Here is a 20,916-nt window from a genome sequence, read left to right on the forward strand (position 1 = left end):
ATACTGTGGCTTCTATAATTAATCTCCCAGTAGAAGCTGTTTGGAAAGACTCCAGTACAGCGGAAAGAAAAGCCTGTTGTTCATGGGTGTTTTTTGGTTCCCGTGAGTGGAAACCTCCAGAAACAGACTCTGGTGGTATTATCATGTATTGCAAACTGTTCGTTTCAGATAATGAGGGGGAAAAAATCAACAGCAGACAGTTTCACTCTCACCAAACTGTCCTGTGTCAGAGCTGTTAATGGACCCCACAGACAACTTGCTGTGCAAAAAACTAGACTAACTTTGCAAGGCTGGGTTCCCACAGTTTTACACCTGGATGGAACAGGAATTCCTGGTAGAAGTAATGTGAGGGAGTCCCACCCCACCCCTGCAGCCCCCACTGCCTTGGCATTGGCAATACCAGGTACCATTAGCATTTCCCTGTACCAGGCGCCCTCCTAAGCATTTCACACATATTGACTCACTTAATCCTTTCAGTGACTCTGAGGAGAGATGCTGATATTACCCCCAATTTCCAGGTCAGGAAATTGACATGGTTGGAGGACTTGCAACTGGCTGACTTCCCAAGGGGGTGAGGCCAGAGCCAAACCCAGGTGGCCTGGCTGAGTCAGCCTCCTAGTCGCTGTGCTGTGCCGCTGGAGGGATGCACCCCGTTCAATTGTCTCCATCTCATTTGCGCTAGCATGTGGCAGGGCCATTCAGTCATCCAGTTCTACAGAAGAGGAAGCAAAGTCACATGGATGCTGAGGGTCATATACAAGAGAGTTCCCTTCACCTTTAGTCCAACTTTCCCTTCTTTCCAGCTGTGTATCCTCTTCTTCTTGCTCTTCATGTAAAAACCCCAAACGTGATGCTTTCCTTCTTTCTATGAGTTGTCCTCCTGGGTCACAGGAAGGGCAGAAGGCTTGGTTGGCCTGGATCACTGAGCAGAGCAAACCCCACTCCAGGTCCAGGTTCTTTCTGAAGCAGTTGTGGCTTTTTTCCTGGAAGGCAAATACATGGTTTGATTGGCCTCCCACCTGCACTGAAGGTTTTGAGATGGTTTAGTTTCATCTTTAGACAGATTAATAATAAATACTGGGAAGCACTTCCATCTTTAGGGTGTATATGAGGGACTGAGCACACAATCTGAGAAGCCAGAGACCCTGGATGAACTCCAGAAGAATGTTCTGGTTTCCTCCAAGACTCCTGGTAGGATGATCATATTTACTTCTCTAGTGTCACTGTTACATTTCTGCTTGCTTCATTTTGGTTTTTTAATGGAGTTATACTGAGGGCACACGTAGTTTTTGTGACACACAGATCAACTTCGTTCTGAAGATATCTAGACATCATTGCACCTGTATGACAGCCTCATTCACTTCCTGGAGTGTTTTCTCCCCACGCGAGGGGAACAGTCACTTGTGGTGAAACCATGGGCAGTCCAGGGCCGAGGTCGGGCTCCAACTCTAATAGCATCACTGGATTAAGTGGGCAGTCATCTTCACACCAGGGACATCTTGAATCACATGAATGCCCATCACAACCCTTCAGAGTGAAGGAGAGATGGTCCCCACCGCATGGGCATTTAGGAGGGTTAATAAAGGATGATGCACAAAGCTGGGGACAGGATTTAGGGAGACACGCAAGAGGTGGGACTAGTGCCTAGTGCCGGCAGGGAGCCATCAGCCCTGGGCTTAGAGAGGAGAGCGAAGGGAACTGGAGAGAGCTGCCGCCAGGGGCCGCGGGTTCTCAGAGGGAGGCAGAAGCCCGCACAGGAGGACAGGAGCAGACGTGCTCCTGCTGCAGCTCTCCTCCCGTCTGGCAGCGAAACCCAACCAGAGGGCAGGGCACAAGGTGGCACCTGCCGCGGCCCAGTTCAGGAAGAAAGGCAGAGGGAAGCTACCAGCTCACCATCTCATTAAGTTTCTGAGGTACAAAAACATCAGCATGCCCTCCTGCTGTGACATGAGGGGCTTAATAAAGAAGTAACTAGGAAAAAAAAACCCTTGTATACATGGAATTAGGAGGCTAATTTTATGCCTATGGCAGAAATCAGTGCTGTAAATTCCTCACTGTGTTTTATGAGTCAGAACTGGATACACCCAAGGGTCTCAGGAATATGAACTTTAAAACAGGCCTTCTCATAACCAGCAAAGGAGAGCCAGTGGAGATTTGTTCCTGCCAGGAAAAGGGTCACAGTCAAAATTGTACAGGAACATAGGGTTTTAGTTTAAGAAAAAGGGTCATGGGGCCTTCAAGTTATTGGCGTGAAATCTCTGGAGGCACCTATTGCATTGAGAGGCCGATATTTTAATGGAATAAATAAAGCCTGTTTTTTGCTGCTATTGTTGTTTTCTTCCTACATTGTTTTGTCTGGTTTCCTTTAGCAGTCTTGGCAAAAGGCCAACCAGAAAGAGGAGAGATGGGTAAATCCAAGGAGGCATCCTGGGACCCTTTAGAGGTATCAAGGATTTCCAAAGTCAGTTAGGATATAAAGAAATCATGGTGAACTTGGTTCCCCATCACTCGGTGAAGGCCCCTCAGACAGAGGGCCACGTGCTGCTTGGGTAAGAGCATGATGCAGCATTAGAAGCAAAGGCTTTGGAGTCCAGCTCTTAGCTGGGTTCCCTTGAACAAGCTAGATACCTGTAGATGCCTCAGTTTCCCACTTAGTGAAAAGCAACACCACCTACCTCTGTTAGAGTTTTGTGAATTAAATGAGATCATATATTTAAAATGCTTGAAACAGTATGTAGCACATAATTGATATTCAGTAAATAGTGTATATGTATCTATAAACTTTCTCATATATATAGGTACATATATGCATATCTATTTCTAACTAGAAACCTAGTCTTAATGATGGGTGGAATTGGTGACAGTCGGTCACTGGGCCCTTTGGCCATGAGAAAGCAGTGTGACAGGTGGCTTCTCCTTCTTTCTCTTTCTGTACAACCCCTCCAAAAACATACATTTAAGCTAGCTCTCTCTTTCCAGCTATGTCCTCATTCTTCCTGATCCTGTATCCTGATGCACATATACCCATTTTTCCACTTTCAAATTGTTTTCTTTAGAAAATTCTGATTGAAAAATTAATATACAGTTACTAATTTAATTGAAACGCTTTCAGAACTTGGGGTGTCAGAACAAAGTCTCAGATGTCCCATTTCCCTTCTATACCCTCTTCTCATCTCCAAAATCGGTTTATTGTGGAAGTGACAGTTTTTTTCCAAAGGCCTGATGGGACAGGAGTACAGAGGCCAGAAAATTTTGTTTGTTGCACTTTAATTTGGCCAGAATTGAACTGAAGATTTAAGTTTAGAGGCTATATTTGCCTGTTTCACTTATTATTGACTAGAGAACTCTCCTTAGTCTATTCATGACTGTTTAAAGATGTCATGTATTTTTTATTATTTTTAAGGGATTTAAAAATGAGTCTGCCTTAAGTGATTAAAGCAAAAGCAAAAGGTTGACCAGTTCTGCCAGCTCCCTAGAAATTTCACTCCTCAGCCCATATCCTTGAAAGGTATTGACCCCTACAAACAGCTAATAATGTAAACGTTGACAGGCCAGTTTAACCTCCTAATTGTATTCTGTGCATCATGCATTTGACCTCCCAGAGACAACTTGATGAGTTTCTGCCATATTAATTACTCCATGCTGTTTTGCAGTGAACCTTTAACAATCCAAACCTAGTGGATGAATGCATGAACCTTTCTAGGCTCCAGGGAAGAAGGGGGAATGGAAATTTGAAAGCACCCAGTGGAATTTTCTACTACCAGGCCTATTTTCTTTCTCTAAAATGATGAACAAAGACCTCTGGAGTGATCTCATATTTATTGTACTCTTTTACTTCTTGCAAATTTTTAACACCTTCTTTCTAAAATATGTCTGAAACTACTATGCCTTATCTGGAATGCTCTCCTTGAATTGTTTTGTATTCTACAATCAACACATTTATTATTAGGAAATATTTAACCTTTGACACTTGCATCTTCTTAAGTTTGTCTTAAGTGTCACTAATGAAATCTAAGGTGCAAAGTTTCATTTAATTTTCCACTCCTAAATATTCTTTACTGGCTTTGAGCTTTGTTGTCCCAGTGAATTAGACAATAGTCACGATTACTGATCTACCTCCCTCCCTATTCGTTTGAGACAAGCAATTTGAACTTTCCCTCTTGGCCTCCTTCACATGGCACAGGCAGTCACCTGTGTAGGTCATTTTCATCTCCCTGCACTCAGGTTTTTTCATGGAATATTTTGAGCCACATCAGAATTAGATCTGAACATTTTCAATGGCTGGCTGCATTTGGAAGGCTGCTTAGAGCTCAGTGCAGCTTGTTCTCATGCACTGCGTGAGGGTATTAAACAGGAAGTCCCATGTGCCAAAGCTGGATTATAGAATCCAGCATTTTCCTACTCCCTGTCTTCCCTCATGACAAAAGTCAAATTGCTTTTGATTCAGCAATTCTCTCTAGCCATATTTTCTTTAATGGCAAAATGCGATTGGAAAATAAAGGGGAAGGAATTAGATCTCCCATTTACATCTCCATGTCTCTCTTTGTGTGAATTGAGGATGTACTTTGTGCCAGACATTCTGTGAAGCTACTCACAATCCACACAACCATCCTGCAAGAGAGGTGCCTGGATGGAGGCTCTGCAGATGAGAGATAGCTCAGAGGGCTTAAATGATTCACTCAGTCATGTTTAAATAGTCTACCTGAGTTCATACTTGTAGATCTGACATTTTATGCAGCTTTGCCTGACTCCAGAATGTGAGCTTTAAATCATTATACCCAGATTAAAGATGGTGGCGTAAGAAGTGAAACAGAGGCCTCCTCCCAAAACCACATATAATACAAAAATATAATTAATACAACTAACCCTGAAAGAGCAACAGGAAAGAAGGCTGTGCCAGACTGCATATGCCTGGAGAAAAGAACAGACCTCACGGAACAGGGTAACATAAAAAAGCTGTGACCTGGTGAGAACCAAACCCTTCCCCCACCCCAGCTCACTGGGGGAAGGAAGAGAAATGGAACGGGGAGGGAGTGGAGGCCTGGGACTGCTGAACACCTAGCTCTGGAAATTTGCTCTGGGAACACAAATCTACATTGCATGGTGCTCTGGTAATTAGGTGGCTTGAAAAGCTAAGACAGGCAGAATACCTGGAAAGACTGAGACTCCATCCACTTGTGGAAAACAGGGATTCATATCCAGCTTCTCTGGGACAAAAGAAAGCCAGTCAGTCAGAGAGACTTCCTAACAGCAAGAGGACTGCTAAAGGGGCAAGGATTGCACAGAGCTTACTGCTCAGGAGAAAGGACAGGTAGACAAAATTGTCTGGGTGCACTCTGCCCAACAGGTTGGGAACTTTCACGATCTTCAAGTGCTCCAGCCCCTTGGCTGGCTATGCGGCTCCAAGGCTCCACACCATGATAGGCAGCCTGCTGCACCTTCCTCCTGGCCAGCCCGCACCTGGCTCACAAACCAGAAAACCCTGCCCTGGAATCAGACCAGCCAGAGGGAAGCCCCACCTACAGCAGCTACAAATGCAAAGCATAGAGGCTGATACCTGTGTACTCAGCCCACCAGTTCTGGCAGTGGAGAAAGGCATAGCAGCTGGGAAGCAGGAAACAGCTCTATCCTAGCCCCAGCCACCAACACCACTCCCCTGCCAGCCCCAACATTGCCCCAGGGGCTGAGCAGCTCCAGAGAGTAGACCTCCTGGGCACTAGAGGACACCACATACAAATATGAAACATCAAAGGAAACTGATGCAAAGCAAAATCCTACATACACCAGAGAAAGAGTGAAATGAAACAGATCTCATGAATCTTCCTGAAAGAGATTTCAAAACAAAAGTCATAAACATGCTCATGGAGGTACAGAAAAATATTCAAGAACTCAGGAATGAATTCTGGTCAGAGATGCAATCATTATGGAACACAGTATCAGAAATGAAACATACAATAGAAGGTTTTAAAAGCAGATTAGATATGGTGGGGGAGACAATAAATGAAATAGAAACTAGAGAAGAGTAATACAAAGAAGCTGAGGCACAGAGAGAAAAAAAGAAATTCTAAGAGTGAAAGAATATTGAGAGAACTGTGTGACCAATCGAAATGGAATGATATTCTTATTATAGGGGTATGAGAAGAAGAAGAGAGAGAAAAAGGGATAGAAAGTGTCATCGAGAAGGTAATTGCTGAAAACCTCCCCAATCTGGGGAATGAGATTGTCTCTCAGGCCATGGAGGTGCACAGATCTCCCAACACAAGGGACCCAAGGAAGACAACACCAGGACATATAATAATTAAAATGGCTAAGATCAAGGATAAGGGCTGACTATTAAAAGTATAGCGAGAGAGAGAAAAAAGATCTCATATAAAGGAAAACCCACCAGGCTATAATCAGACTTCTCAGCAGAAACCTTACAGGCCAGAAGGGAGCAGCATGATGTATTTAATGCAATGAAGCAGAAGGGCCGTGAACGAACAATACTCTACTCGGCAAGATTATCATTTAAATTTGAAGGAGGGATTAAACAATTTCCAGATAAGCAAAATCTGAGAGAATTTACCTCCCACAAACCAATTATACAGTGTATTTTGGAGGGACTGCTACAGATGGAAGTGTTCCTAAGGTTTAATAGCTGTCATCAGAAGTAATAAAACCACAGTAAAGAAAGTAGAACAGTTAATTACTAAGCAAAAGCAAAATTAAATCAGCTACCACCAAAGTCAGTCAAGGGATAGACAAAGAGTACAGAATATGATACCTAATGTATAAAGAATGGAAGAGGAAGAAAAGGAGGAGAAAAAAAGAACCCTCAGATTGTGTTTGTAATAGCATACTAAGTGAGTTAGGTAAGCCTCTTAGATAGTAAGGAAGTTATCCTTGAACCTTTGGTAACCACAAATCTAAAGCCTGCAATGGCAATAAGTACATACCTATCGATAATCACCCTAAATGTAAATGGTCTAAATGCACAATGAAAAGACATAGAGTCACTGAATAGATAAAAAAAGAAGACCTGTCTATATGCTGCCTACAAGAGACTCACTTCAAACCAAAAGACATACACAGGCTAAAAATGAAGGGATGGAAAAAGATATTTCATGCAGCTAATAGGGAGAAAAAAGCAGGAGTTGCAGTACTTGTGTCAGACAAAATAGACTTCAAAACAAAGAAAGTCACAAGAGACAAAGAAGGACATTACATAGTGATAAAGGGGTCAATCCAACAAGAGGATATAACCATTATAAATATCTATGCTCCCAACACACAGGAGCACCTACATATGTGAAACAAATACTAACTGAATTAAAGGGCAAATAGAATGCGATGCATTCATTCTAGGAGACTTCAATACTCCACTCACTCCAAAGGACAGATCAGTCAGACAGAAAATAAGTAAGGAGAGAAAGGCACTGAATAACACATTAGAACAGATGGACCTAACAGATATCTACAGATCTCTACCCCCAAAAGCAGCAGAACACACGTTCTTCTCAAGTGCACATGGAACATTTTCAATAGATTACATACTAGGCCAGAAAAAGAGCCTCAGTAAATTTGACAAGGTTGAAATTGTACCAACCAGCTTCTCAGACCACAAAGGTGTGAAAGTAGAAATAAATTATGCAAAGAAAACAAAAAATCCCACAAATACATGGAGGCTTCACAACATGCTCCTAAATACCCAATGGATCAATGAAAAAATAAAACAGAGATGAAGCAATACATGGAGACAAAAGACCACAATAATTAAACACCACAAAATCTGTGGGATGCAGTGAAGGCTGTGCTAAAAGGGAAGTATATTGCAATACAGGCCTACCTCAGGAAAGAAGAACAACCCCAAAGGAACAGTCTAAACTCACAATTAATGAAACTATAAAAAGAACAACAAATGAGGCCCAAAGTTAGTAGGAGGGACATAATAAAGATTAGAGCAGAAATAAATAAAATCGTGAAGAATAAAACAATAGAAAGAATCAATGAAAGCAAGAGCTGGTTCTTCGAGAAAATAAACAAAATAGATAAACCTCTAGCCAGACCTATCAAGAAAAAAAGAGAATCTACACACATAAAGAGAATCAGAAATGAGAGAGGAAAAATCACTATGGACACCACAGAAATACAAAGAATCATAAGAGAATACTATGAAAAATTATATGGTAACAAACTGGATAACCTAAAAGAAATGGACAACTTTCCAGAAAAATAGAACCTTCCAAGGATGACCCAAAAGGAAACAGAAAATCTGAACAGACCAATTACCAGGAACAAAGTCTAATTGGTAATCAAAAAGCTATCTAAGAACAAAACTCCTGGACCACATGGCTTCACTGCCATGCAGCAGTGCAATTTTATCAAATATTTAATGAAGAACTAATATCCATCCTCCTTAAAGTTTTCCAAAAAGTGGAAGAAGAGGGACTACTTCCAAACTCATTCTATGAGGCCAGCATCACTCTAATACCAAAACCAGGCAAAGACTCCACAAAAAAAAAAAAAAGAAGAAAATTACAGACCAATATCCCTGAGGAACATAGAAACAAAAATACTCAACAAAATATTAGTAAACCAAATTCAAAAATATATCAAAAATATCATTCACCATGATCAAGTAGGATTTATTCCAGGGATGCAAGGATGATGCAATATTGGAAAATCCATCAAGATCATCCACAATATTAACAAAAAGGACAGAAATGACATGATCATCTCCATAGATGCTGAAAAAGCATTTGACAAAATTCAACATCCATTCATGATAAAAACTCTCAACAAAATGGGTATAGAGGGCAAGTACCTCAACATAAAAAAGGCCATATATGACAAATCCACAGCCAACATTACACTTAACAGTGAGAAGCTGAAAGCCTTTCCTTTAAGATCAGGAACAAGTCAAGGATGCCCACTCTCTCCATGTTTATTCAACATAGTTCTGGAGGTCCTCACCATGGCACTCAGACAACACAAAGAAATAAAAGACATCCATATTGGTAAAGAAGAAGTTAAAATTTCTCTGTTTGCAGATGACATGACATTGTACATAAAAACCCTAAAGAATCCACTCCAAAACTACTATATCTAATATCTGAATTCAGCAAAATTGCAGGATACAAAATTAATACACAGAAATCTGTTGCATTCCTATACACTAACAATGAAGTAGCAGAAAGAGAAATCAGGAAAACAATTCCATTCACAATTGCATCAAAAAGAATAAAATGCCTAGGAATAAACCTAACCAAGGAAGTGAAAGACCTATACTCTGAAAACTACAAGACACTCATGAGAGAAATTAAAGAAGATACCAGTAAATGGAAACACATCCCATGCTCATGGAAAGGAAGAATTAATATTTTTAAGTGACCATCCTGCCTAAAGCAATCTACAGATTCAATGCAATTCTTATTAAATTAACAACAGCATTTTTCAACGAACAAGAAAAAATAGTTCTAAAATTCATTTGTAACAACAAAAAACCCCAAATAGCCAAAGCAATCCTGAGAAGGAAGAATAAAGCTGGGGGGATTATGCTCCCTGACTTGAAGCTCTACCAAAAAGTCACAGTAATCAAGACAATTTGGTATGGGCACAAGAACAGACCCATAGATCAATGGAACAGACTAGAGAGCCCAGATATAAACCCAAGCATATATGGACAATTAATATATGGTAAAGGAGCCATGGACATACAATGGGGAAATGACAGTCTCTTCCACAACTGGTGTTGGTAAAACTGGACAGCTACATGCAAGAGAATGAAATTGGATTATTGTCTAACCCCATACACAAAAGTATACTTGAAATGGATCAAAGACCTGAATGTAAGTTGTGAAACCATAAAACTCTTAGAAGAAATCACAGGCAAAAATATCCTGAATATAAACATGAGCAACTTTTTCCTAAATGCATCTCCCCAGGCAAGGGAAACAAAAGCAGAAATGAACAAGTGGGGGTGCATCAAAGTGAAAAGCTTCTGTACAGCAAAGGGCACCATCAGCAGAACAAAAGGTATGGGAGAATATATTTGTAAATGACATATCTGACAAGGGGTTAACATCCAAAATATATAATGAACTCACATGCCTCAACAACCAAAAAGCAAATAACCAGATTAAAAAATGGGCAGATGATATGAACAGACAATTCTCCAAAGAAGAAATTCAGATGGCCAACAGGCACATGAAAAGATGCTCCACATCACTAATCATCAGGGAAATGCAAATTAAACCCACAAGGAGATATCACCTCACACCAGTAAGGATGGTCAGCATCAAAAAGACTAATCACAACAAATGCTGGTGAGGATGTGCAGAAAGGGGAACCTTCCTACACTGTTGGTGGGAATGTAAATTAGTTCAACCATTCTGGAAAGCAATATGGAGGTTCCTCAAGAAACTAAAAATAAATATACCATTTGACCCAGGAATCCCACTCCTAGGAATTTACCTTAAGAATACAAATTCTCAGATTCAAAAAGACATATGCACCCCTATGTTTATTGCACTTTTTAGAAGAGCCAAGATATGGGAGCAACCTAGTGTCCATCAGTAGATGAATGGATAAAGAAGAGGTGGTACATATACACAATGGGATACTATTCAGCCATAAGAAAGAAACAAATCCTACCATTTGCAACAACATGGATGGAGCTGGAGGATATTATGCCCTGTGAAATAATCCAGGTGGAGAAGGACAAGTACCAAATGATTTCCCTCATCTATGTAGTATAACAATGAAGCCAAACTGAAGAAAAAAAAACAGCAGCAGACTCACAGACTCCAAGAAGGGACTTGCGGTTACCAAAGGGGAGGGTTGCTGGGGAGGGAGGGAGAAGGGGATTGAGGGATATTATGATTAGCACACATAATATGGGGGGGCATGGGGAAGCAAGTATAGCACAGAGAAGGCAAATAGTGAATCTGTGGCATCTTACTACACTGATGGACAGTGACTACAATGGGGTATGGGGGGGACTTGATAATATGGGTGATCATAGTAACCAGATTGTTTTTCTTGTGAAACCTTTGTAAGAGTGTATATCAATAATACCTTAAAAAATACTTCAAACTCCTTTCCTACATAGTAGGAAAGGAGTTGCTACTTGTCCTCCAATACCTATTGTCTGCTTCTTATACAGAAATAGAATTTGTAACTGGGCACAACAAAATGAAGACACATTTTTCCATCCTCTCTAAATGTTGCCATGTCACTAAGTTCTAGCTAATGGATGTATATGGACTTGTTGTAAATCCACTTCCAGATCCCTCCTAAGTAGACAACTCAAGTGTGCCCTTTATTTCTCTTTTACCTCTTCTTCCATCCAGCTGCGAGGAACATGGCCTGATGGTGAAATGCCTTCTTGGTCTATGAGACTCATGACATATCCTGGGGACCACAGATTTGAAAGATGGAAGGCACAGACAGGATAGCTACCATAGTAGCCCTGAATAATACCTTCTGGACTTGGACATAAGAGTGAAATAAACTTTCCTTTTGTTTAAGTGGTTGCTATTTGGGGTTTTTCTATTACTTGTAGCTAACCCGAATTCTCATTTACAGATACAATCCCTAGAATTTTGAAGCTGTTATTCCCTGGCCTCCTGGTGTCCCCCACTAATGAGAAGAATAATCTGTCTTCTTCTTCCAGTAACTTTTAAGATGACCCCTTTCTGTTGTGCAATTTCTTTCCAGTGTGTATAGGTATGAATTTGTTTTCATCTATCCTTTTATGCCCTTGGTGTGCCTTAGGTCTCTTATCCTTTCTCAGTTCTGAGATAATCTCAACCATTACCACCTTGAATATTGTGCCTCCACATTTCCTCTAACCTCTCCTGAAAGTCCTATTCAAAATATGTTGGAGTCTCAGGGGGGAACTCAATAACATGGGTGAAAAGAGTAACCACAATGTTTCTCATGTGAAACCTTCATAAGATTGTATATTAATGATACCTTAATAATAAAAAAAGACAAAAAAAGAAACATTATTAACATTAATTGCCAACTACCTCAATAAAGCTGCAAAAAATTAAATTAAAATTTAAAAAATCATATTACTAACACCCCAGAAGTGATCCCTCATGTCTCCTCCCAGTCACTATTCACTTAAGAATAACCACCATTCTGGAGACGGATTAAAGATGGCAGTGTGAGAGGAGAGACAGAGGCTTCCTCCTAAAATTGGATACAATTAGAAAATTTAATTGGTGCAACTAATCCTGAGAGAGCAACAGGAAAGAGGATGGCGTCAGACAGCACACACCTGGAGAAAAGAGCAGACCTCACCAAACGGGGCACCATTACTGCTTCCCTGCAACCCCCAACATTGCTTCAGGGGCTGAGCAGCTCCAGAATAGAGCTTCTGGACTAGAGGGCGCCATATACAAACATGAAACGCCAAAGGAACCTTGTCCAGAGTAAAATTATTAATACAACTCCCGAGAAAGATTTAAATGATATGGACCTCATGACTCTTCCTGAAAGGGGATTCAAAATAAAAATCATCAACATTCTAATGAAGGTACGGAAAGACATCCAAGATCTCAGGAGTGAATTCAGGTCAGAGATCCAGTCGTTGAAGAACACGATGGAGGGTACTAAAAGCAGGTTGGATATGGTGGAGGAGACAATAAATGAAACAGAAACTAGAGAAGAGGAATACAAAGAAGCTGAGGCACAGAGAGAAAAAAGGATCTCTAAGAATGAAAGAATATTGAGAGAACTGTGTGACCAATCCAAGTGGAACAATATTCGCATTATACAGATACCAGAAGAAAAAGAGAGAGAGAAAGGGATAGAAAGTGTCTTTGAGGAGGTAGTTTCTGAAAACTTGTCCAATCTGGAGACGGAGATAGTCTCTCAGGCCATGGAGATCCACAGATCCCATAACACAAGGGACCCAAGGAAGACAACAGCAAGACACATAGTAATTAAAACGGGAAAGATCAAGGATAAGGACAGACTATTAAAAGCAGCCAGAGGCAGAAATAAGATCACATACAAAGGAAAGCCCATCAGACTAACATCAGACTTCTCAGCAGAAACCTTACAGGGCAGAAGGGAGTGGCATGATGTATTTAATGCCATGAAGCAGAAGGGCCTGGAACCAAGATTACTTTATCCGGCAAGATTATGATTTAAATTTGAAGGAGGGATTAAACAATTTCCAGATAAGCAAAAGCAGAGAGAATTTACCTCCCACAAACCATCTCTACAGTCTATATTGGAGGGACTGCTATAGATGGAAGCGTTCCTAAGATTGAAAAGCTGTCACCAGAGGTAATAAAACCACAGTAAAGAAAGTGGAACAGCTAATTATGAAGCAAATGCAAAATTAAATTAAGTATCCCCCAAGTCAATCAAGGGAGAGACAAAAACTACAGAATTTGATACCTAATATATAAAGAATGAAGGAGGAAGAAAAAGGAGGAGAAACAGAAAAGAACCTTTAGATTGTGTTTGTAACAGCATACTAAGTGAGTTAAGTTAGAGTCTTAGATAGTAAGGAAAGTAACCTGGAACCTTTGGTAACCACGAATCTAAAGCCTGATATGGCAATAAGTACATACCTATAGATAATCACCCTAAATGTAAATGGACTGAAATCATCAATCAAAACACATAGACTCACGGAATGGATAAAAAGCAAGACCCATCTATATGATGCTTACAAGAGACTCACCTCAAACCCAAAGACATGCACAGACTAAAAGTCAAGGGATGCAAAAAGATATTTTATGCAAAGAATAGGGAGAAAAAAGCAGGTGTTGCAGTAGTAGTATCAGACAAAATAGACTTCAAAATAAAGAAAGTAACAAGAGATAAAGAAGGACATTACATAATGATAAAGGGATCAGTCCAACAAGAGGATATAAACATTATAAATATATATGCACCCAACACAGGACCACCAGCATATGTGAAACAAATACTAACAGAACTAAAGGAGGAAATAGAATGCAATGCATTCATTTTAGAAGATGTCAACACAACACTCACTCCAAAGGACAGATCCACCAGACATAAAATAAACAAGGACACAGAGGCACTGAACAACAACTAGAACAGATGGACCTAATAGACATCTATAGAACTCTACATCCAAAAGCAACAGGATACACATTCTTCTCAAGTGCACATGGAACATTCTCCAGAATAGACCATATACTAGGCCACAAAAAGAGCCTCAGTAAATTCAAAAAGATTGAAATTCTACCAACCAACTTTCAGACCACAAAGGTATAAAAGTAGAAATAAATTGTACAAAGAAAGCAAAAAGGCTCACAAACACATGGAGGCTTAACAACACGTTCCTAAATAGTCTATGGATCAATGACCAAATTAAAATGGAGATCCAGCAATATATGGAAATAAATGACAACAACAACACAAAGCCCCAACTTCTGTGGGACGCTGCAAAAGCAGTCTTCAGAGGAAAGTATATAGCAATCCAGGCATATTTAAAGAAGGAAGTACAAAATCAAATGAATAGTCAAACATCACAACTATCAAAACTGAAAAAAGAAGAACAAATGAGGCCTAAAGTCAGCAGAAGGAGGGACATAATAAAGATCAGAGAAGAAATAAATAAAATTGAGAAGAATAAAACAATAGCAAAAATCAATGAAACCAAGAGCTGGTTCTTTGAGAAAATAAACAAAATAGATAAGCCTCTAGCCAGACTTATTAAGATAAAGAGAATTAACACACATCAACAGAATCAGAAACGAGAAAGAAAACATCACAACAGACCCAACAGAAATACAAAGAATTATTAGAGACTACTATGAAAACCTATATGCTAAGAAGCTGGAAAACCTAGAAGAAATGGACAACTTCCTAGAAAAATACAACCTTCCAAGACTGACCAAGGAAGAAACACAAAATCTAAACAAACCAATTACCAGCAAAGAAATTGAAGTGGTAATAAAAAAACTACCAAAGAACAAAACCCCTGGGCCAGATGGATTTACCTCGGAATTTTATCAGACATACAGAGAAGATATAATACCCATTCTCCTTAAAGTTTTCCAAAAAATAGAAGAGGAGGGAATACTCCCAAACTCATTCTATGAAGCCAACATCACCCTAATACCAAAACCAGGCAAAGACCCCACCAAAAAAGAAAATTACATACCAATATCCCTGATGAACGTAGATGCAAAAATACCCAACAAAATATTAGCAAACCGAATTCAAAAATACATCAAAAGGATCATACACCATGAACAAGTGGGATTCATCCCAGGGATGCAAGGATGGTACAACATCTGAAAATCCTTCAACATCATCCACCACATCAACAAAAACAAGGACAAAAACCACATGATCATCTCCACAGATGCTGAAAAGCATTCGACAAAATTCAACATCCATTCATGATAAAAACTCTCAACAAAATGGGCATAGAGGGCAAATACCTCAACATAATAAAGGCCATATATGATAAACCCACAGCCAACATCATACTGAACAGTGAAAAGCTGAAAGCTTTTCCTCTGAGATTGGCAACAAGACAGGAATGCCCACTCTCCCCACTGTTATTCAACATAGTAATGGAGGTCCTAGGCATGGAAATTAGACAAAACAAAGAAATACAAGGAATCCAAATTGGTAAAGAAGAAGTCAAACTGTATCTATTTGCAGATTACATGGTATTGTACATAAAATACCCTAAAGACTCCACCCCAAAACTACTAGAACTGATATCAGAATACAGCAAAGTTGCAGGATATAAAATTAACGCACAGAAATCTGTGGCCTTCCTATACACTAACAATGAGCCAATAGAAAGAGAAATCAGGAAAACAATTCCATTCACAATTGCATCAAAAAGAATAAAATACTTATGAATAAACCTTACTAAGGAAGTGAAAGACCTATACCCTGAAAACTGTAAGACACTCTTAAGAGGAATTAAAGAGGACACTAACAAATGGAAACTCATCCCATGCTCTTGGCTAGGAAGAATTAATATTGTCAAAATGGCCATCCTGCCCAAAGCAATATACAGATTTGATGCAATCACTATCAAATTACCAACAACATTCTTCAATGAACTAGAACCAATAGTTCAAAAATTCATATGGAAACACCGAAGACCCCGAATAGCCAAAGCAATCCTGAGAAGGAAGAATAAAGTGGGGGGGCATCTCACTCCCCAACTTCAAGCTCTACTACAAAGCCACAGTAATCAAGATACTTTGGTACTGGAACAAGAACAGAGCCACAGACCAGTGGAACAGAGTAGAGACTCCAGACATTAACCCAAATATATATGGTCAATTAATATATGATAAAGGAGCCATGGACATTCAATGGGGAAATGACAGTCTCTTCAACAGATGGTGCTGGCAAAACTGGACAGCTACATGTAAGAGAATGAAACTGGATCACTGTCTAATCCCATACACAAAAGTAAATTCAAAATGGATCAAATACCTGAATGTAAGTCATGAAACCATAAATCTCCTAGAAAAAAACATAGGCAAAAATCTCTTGGACATAAACATGAGTGACTTCTTCATGAACATATCTCCCTGGACAAGGGAAACAAAAGCAAAAATGAACAAGTGGGACTATATCAAGCTGAAAAGCTCTGTACAGCAAAGGACACCATCAATAGAACAAAAAGGTACCCTACAGTATGGGAGAATATTTTCATAAATGACAGATCCGATAAAGGCTTGACATCCAAAATATATAAAGAGCTCATGCATCTCAACAAACAAAAAGCAAATAATCCAATTAAAAAATGGGCAGAGGAGCTAAACAGGTAGTTCTCCAAAGAAGAAATTCAGATGGCCAACAGACACATGAAAAGATGCTCCACATTGCTTGTCATCAGAGAAATATAAATTAAAACCACAATGAGATGTCACCTCACACCAGTAAGGATTGCCACCATCCAAAAGACAAACAACAACAAATATTGGCGAGGTTGCGGAGAAAGGGGAACCCTCCTACACTGCTGGTGGGAATATAAATTAGTTCAACCATTGTGGAAAGCAGTATGGAGGTTCCTCAGAATGCTCAAAATAGAAATACCATTTGACCCAGGAATTCCACTTCTAGGAATTTACCCTAAGAATGCAGCACTCCAGTTTGAAAAAGACAGATGTACCCCTATGTTTATCAGAGCACTATTTACAATAGCCAAGAAATGGAAGCAACCTAAGTGTCCATCAATAGATGAATGGATAAAGAAGATGTGGTACATATACACAATGGAATATTATTCAGCCATAAGAAGAAAACAAATCCTACCATTTGCAACAACATGGATAGAGCTAGAGGGTATTATGCTCAGTGAAATAAGCCACGTGGGAAAGACAAATATCAAATGATTTCACTTATATGTGGAGTATAAGAACAAAGAAAAACTGAAGGAACAAAACAGCAGCAGAATCACAGAACCCAAGAATGGACTAACAGTTACCAAAGGGAAAGGGACTGGGCAGGAGGGGTGGGAAGGGAGGGATAAGGGCAGGGAAAAAGAAAGGTGGCCTTACAATTAGCATGTATAATGTGGGGGGGGGCACAGGGAGGGCTGTGCAACACAGAGAAGACAAGTAGTGAGTCTACAGCATCTTACTACGCTGATGGACAGTGACTGTAATGGGGTTTGTGGGGGGGGACTTGGTGAAGGGGGGAGTCTAGTAACCATAATGTTCTTCATGTAATTGTAGATTAATGATAATAAAATGAAAAAAAAAAGAATAACCACTATTCTGATTTCTAACACGAACATATATATATATATATATATATATATATATATATATATATGTTGGAGCCTCTTAATCAAGACGTCATATATCTCAACTGCACTTTTAACCATCTGCATTGCATGCTGTTCTTTATCTTTTAAATACCCTCTTAGATTGTGAACAAGCTGAAGTTTATTCCATCCTTTGAATTTTTTCACTGCATTTTTTTGCCCTAGGGTTTCTGTGGACAGGTCGTTTAGTCTTGCTCTTCTTGTTTGTTTGTTTTTTTTTTTTGATGGTGGTGTTTTTATCCACTCAGATAATCTGTCTTGTAATTAGTGCATTCAAATTAAAAGTGATTATTGATACATTTAGATTAATACCAACCATGTTTGTAACTCTTTTCTATTTCTTGCATTTGTTCTTTTTTTTCTCCTCTTTTTATGCCCGCTCTGATTTTAATTGAACAGTTTGTATGATTCAATTTTTATCTCCTCTCTTAGCATATCAATTATATTTCTTTTAAAACATTTTTAGTGGTTGCTCTAGAGTTTGCAATAAAATTCTTAAATTAATATGTCTATCTTCAAATAACACTGTGTAGTATATGTGCCTTATAATACAGTACTTCCAATTCTTCCTTCCCAGTCTTTAGCATATTCCTGTAATTCATTTCACTTAATTCATATGCCATAATCATCCAGTGCATGTTTACTATTAATTTCAATAAAATTATCCTTTAGGTTAATTAAGAATAGGAAAAATCAAATATTTTGTTTTATTTTCATCTTTCCTTTCTCTGGTATTTTCATTTCTTCATGTAGATGTTAAGTTTCTAATCTATATAATTTTCCTTCTTCCCAAAGAACTTCTAATATTTCTTACAGGGCAGGTCTGCTGGTGATGAATTCCCTCAGGTTTTTTTTTTTTTCATCTGAGAAAGTCTTTCCTCTTCAGTTTTAAAGGATAATTTCACTGGATATAAAATTGTAAGTTGGTGAGTTTTTGCTTTCTTTCAAATGCTTTAAATTGTTCACTCTTCTCTTTTTTCTTTACATGGCTTATGATGAGAAATTTGCTGTAATTTCTATCCTTTTTCCTTTGTTGGTATGGTGGCATTTTCTTCTGACTTCCTTCAAGGTTTTCTCTATGTCTTTGGTTTTCTGTAGTTTAAATATGCCAGATAGGCCCATTTGAATAATAGGCTGCCTGTGAAATAATAAGCCTACTTTTCAGGAGTGAATTGATCTCTCTATTTTCAAATTGTTGGCTAACTTCCTTTGATTAAGTTCCTTCTGTAATTTAGAATTTGATTTATAGATGCATCTTGAGCAGAAAGGTTTTTGTTTTGTTCTGTTTTGTTTTCTTTGTCTCTGTAATATCATCCTTCCCTGTATTTTGTGGATATCTCCATTAGACCCTCTGGAATTTAAACCAGAACTCTGACGTCTGTTGGAAACTCAGTACCCCTGTATTCTGATGAGGTTGAGGATAGAGTACATCCATCCAGTCACCTACTTTAGCAGGCAGCAGCAGGTACTCAGACTGCCCTCTCCCTCTGCCCTAGGTATATAGCTTTATATTAGTTCCATATATATTTTCCAGGTCAAGGGAAATGCACCTCTCCTTTGTTTCCTGCTTTTTGCTGCTGAGTCATGCAGAAGTTTATTTTGTTTTGGAATAAGTGTTGTGTCTGTTTAATTTTTCTCTTTTAAAGCTTTGCTAAATATTTATTTGGGGTAAATCAGGGCCTAAAAGCATGAATTTATAATCCCCTTTGGCCCAGAAGATATATTTATCTTAGCAACATCTCTATGAGATACACAAAATTCAGGCTTTATGTACCAATTTTACAAATGCAAAGAGAGCATAACAGATGATCAGCCAGGACTCGTATTGGTAAGCAGGCTTCCTGAATCTGTTGTAAGCACATGATATTCATAAGCATATCAAACCTGTGATGTTCATAGCTCAGTCTCTAACATTTTCTTGCTTACAACATTTGGAATCTGGGATATGATGGAGAAGTTCTGGGGTAGGTAGGCCCAATGTTTCTTTTACAACTGAATCCAAGAGCCTTTGTGCTTTAGAGTCGGTGATTTCTGCCTACAACTCTCTGAGCCACTGGCTGAGCTTCATAGCACTCTCTCATGGTATGGGTTCCTTCATATGCTCTGTACAGAAAAACTATGGAGATTTCATTTGTCTCTCTTCAGTCTTCAATCACATACAGATGGCTTCTAATGACTTCAAATCCATTCCACTCAGACCCTCCCCCTTCCTCCAATCTTCAATCTTTGTCAGATTTCATCACCTAGAGATTGGAGCCCCTGAGCATTTGTGAGAGAGGGAGGAGAAAGAAATGTTTATGTTTATACTTTCCTTGAATTTTATGGCCTTCATTACTCAAAGCTGTGTGAAATTGAGGGAAACACAGTTGGCCTGAACCCTGGAGCCATCTGTTCAACCTGCTCAAGATATTGGTAGTTGACTGTTTACTAAACAGACTATCCTGAGTGGCAGCCCAAAGCCTGGGGCTGGGACTTCTGTTAATCATTAGGCATTTAACAGGCAGTTGGGGCCCATGCTAGCTTTGCTGTCATTGCTCTCAGAAGCAATATTCTGTACCCTGCTGTCAGCCACACAGCAAGAGATGGACTCGGCGGTGTGTTTACTGGGAGGATTTCCAGCAGGCATGGGTTGCCACATCTGAGCAGCAGTGGTCATGTTGTTCTGTGGGGGGTGTGACAAGTGTGCTTCTGTTGACTTTATTTTCACCAACACACGTGGGTGTCTAATGCTGTCTGAGAAGTTGGACTTTAGAGAGGAGCACAGGTTTAATTCTGTTGACAATTTAATGCTTGGAGGGAGAGGTGCTTTGTTGAGGCCTCTCCTTTGAAACTTTTGCCCTTCCACTAATCCTTTGCATAAACACAGCCTTAAACCTGTTAATAAAGTATGTGAAAAGGCACGTGGAACTGTTGGTAAATAGTCCTTGTGAATAACATTTACTCATGGTCAGATGCTTGAGCCTGATCTTCTTTTTGATGGGGGTTCACTGGTGCAAATCTTTGTGCAACTGCAGGTACAAATTGAACCCCTCTGACTGATTCTTGTGGCAGATTAGAGTTCATGACAGGCATTTAGCCTTGGCAATAGATAGGAAAATCTTCTCCTAAAGTCTCTATATTCTACATGGCAATCA

At 39.4% G+C, this 20,916-nt stretch overlaps 1 long non-coding RNA gene across 1 annotated transcript in view; it reads right to left on the reverse strand.

The window, feature by feature from the left end:
- Positions 1–765: 765 nt before the first annotated feature.
- The window catches only part of LOC118917392 (uncharacterized), a 66,898-nt gene continuing 46,747 nt past the window's right edge, over positions 766–20,916 (reverse strand). The window contains exon 3 of the long non-coding RNA XR_008997737.1: positions 766–983. This is a non-coding gene — a long non-coding RNA (uncharacterized LOC118917392). The remainder of the gene's footprint in view (positions 984–20,916) is intronic.

This window comes from Manis pentadactyla, chromosome 5, assembly GCF_030020395.1.
Source record: "Manis pentadactyla isolate mManPen7 chromosome 5, mManPen7.hap1, whole genome shotgun sequence".
Taxonomy (NCBI): Eukaryota; Metazoa; Chordata; class Mammalia; order Pholidota; family Manidae; genus Manis; species Manis pentadactyla.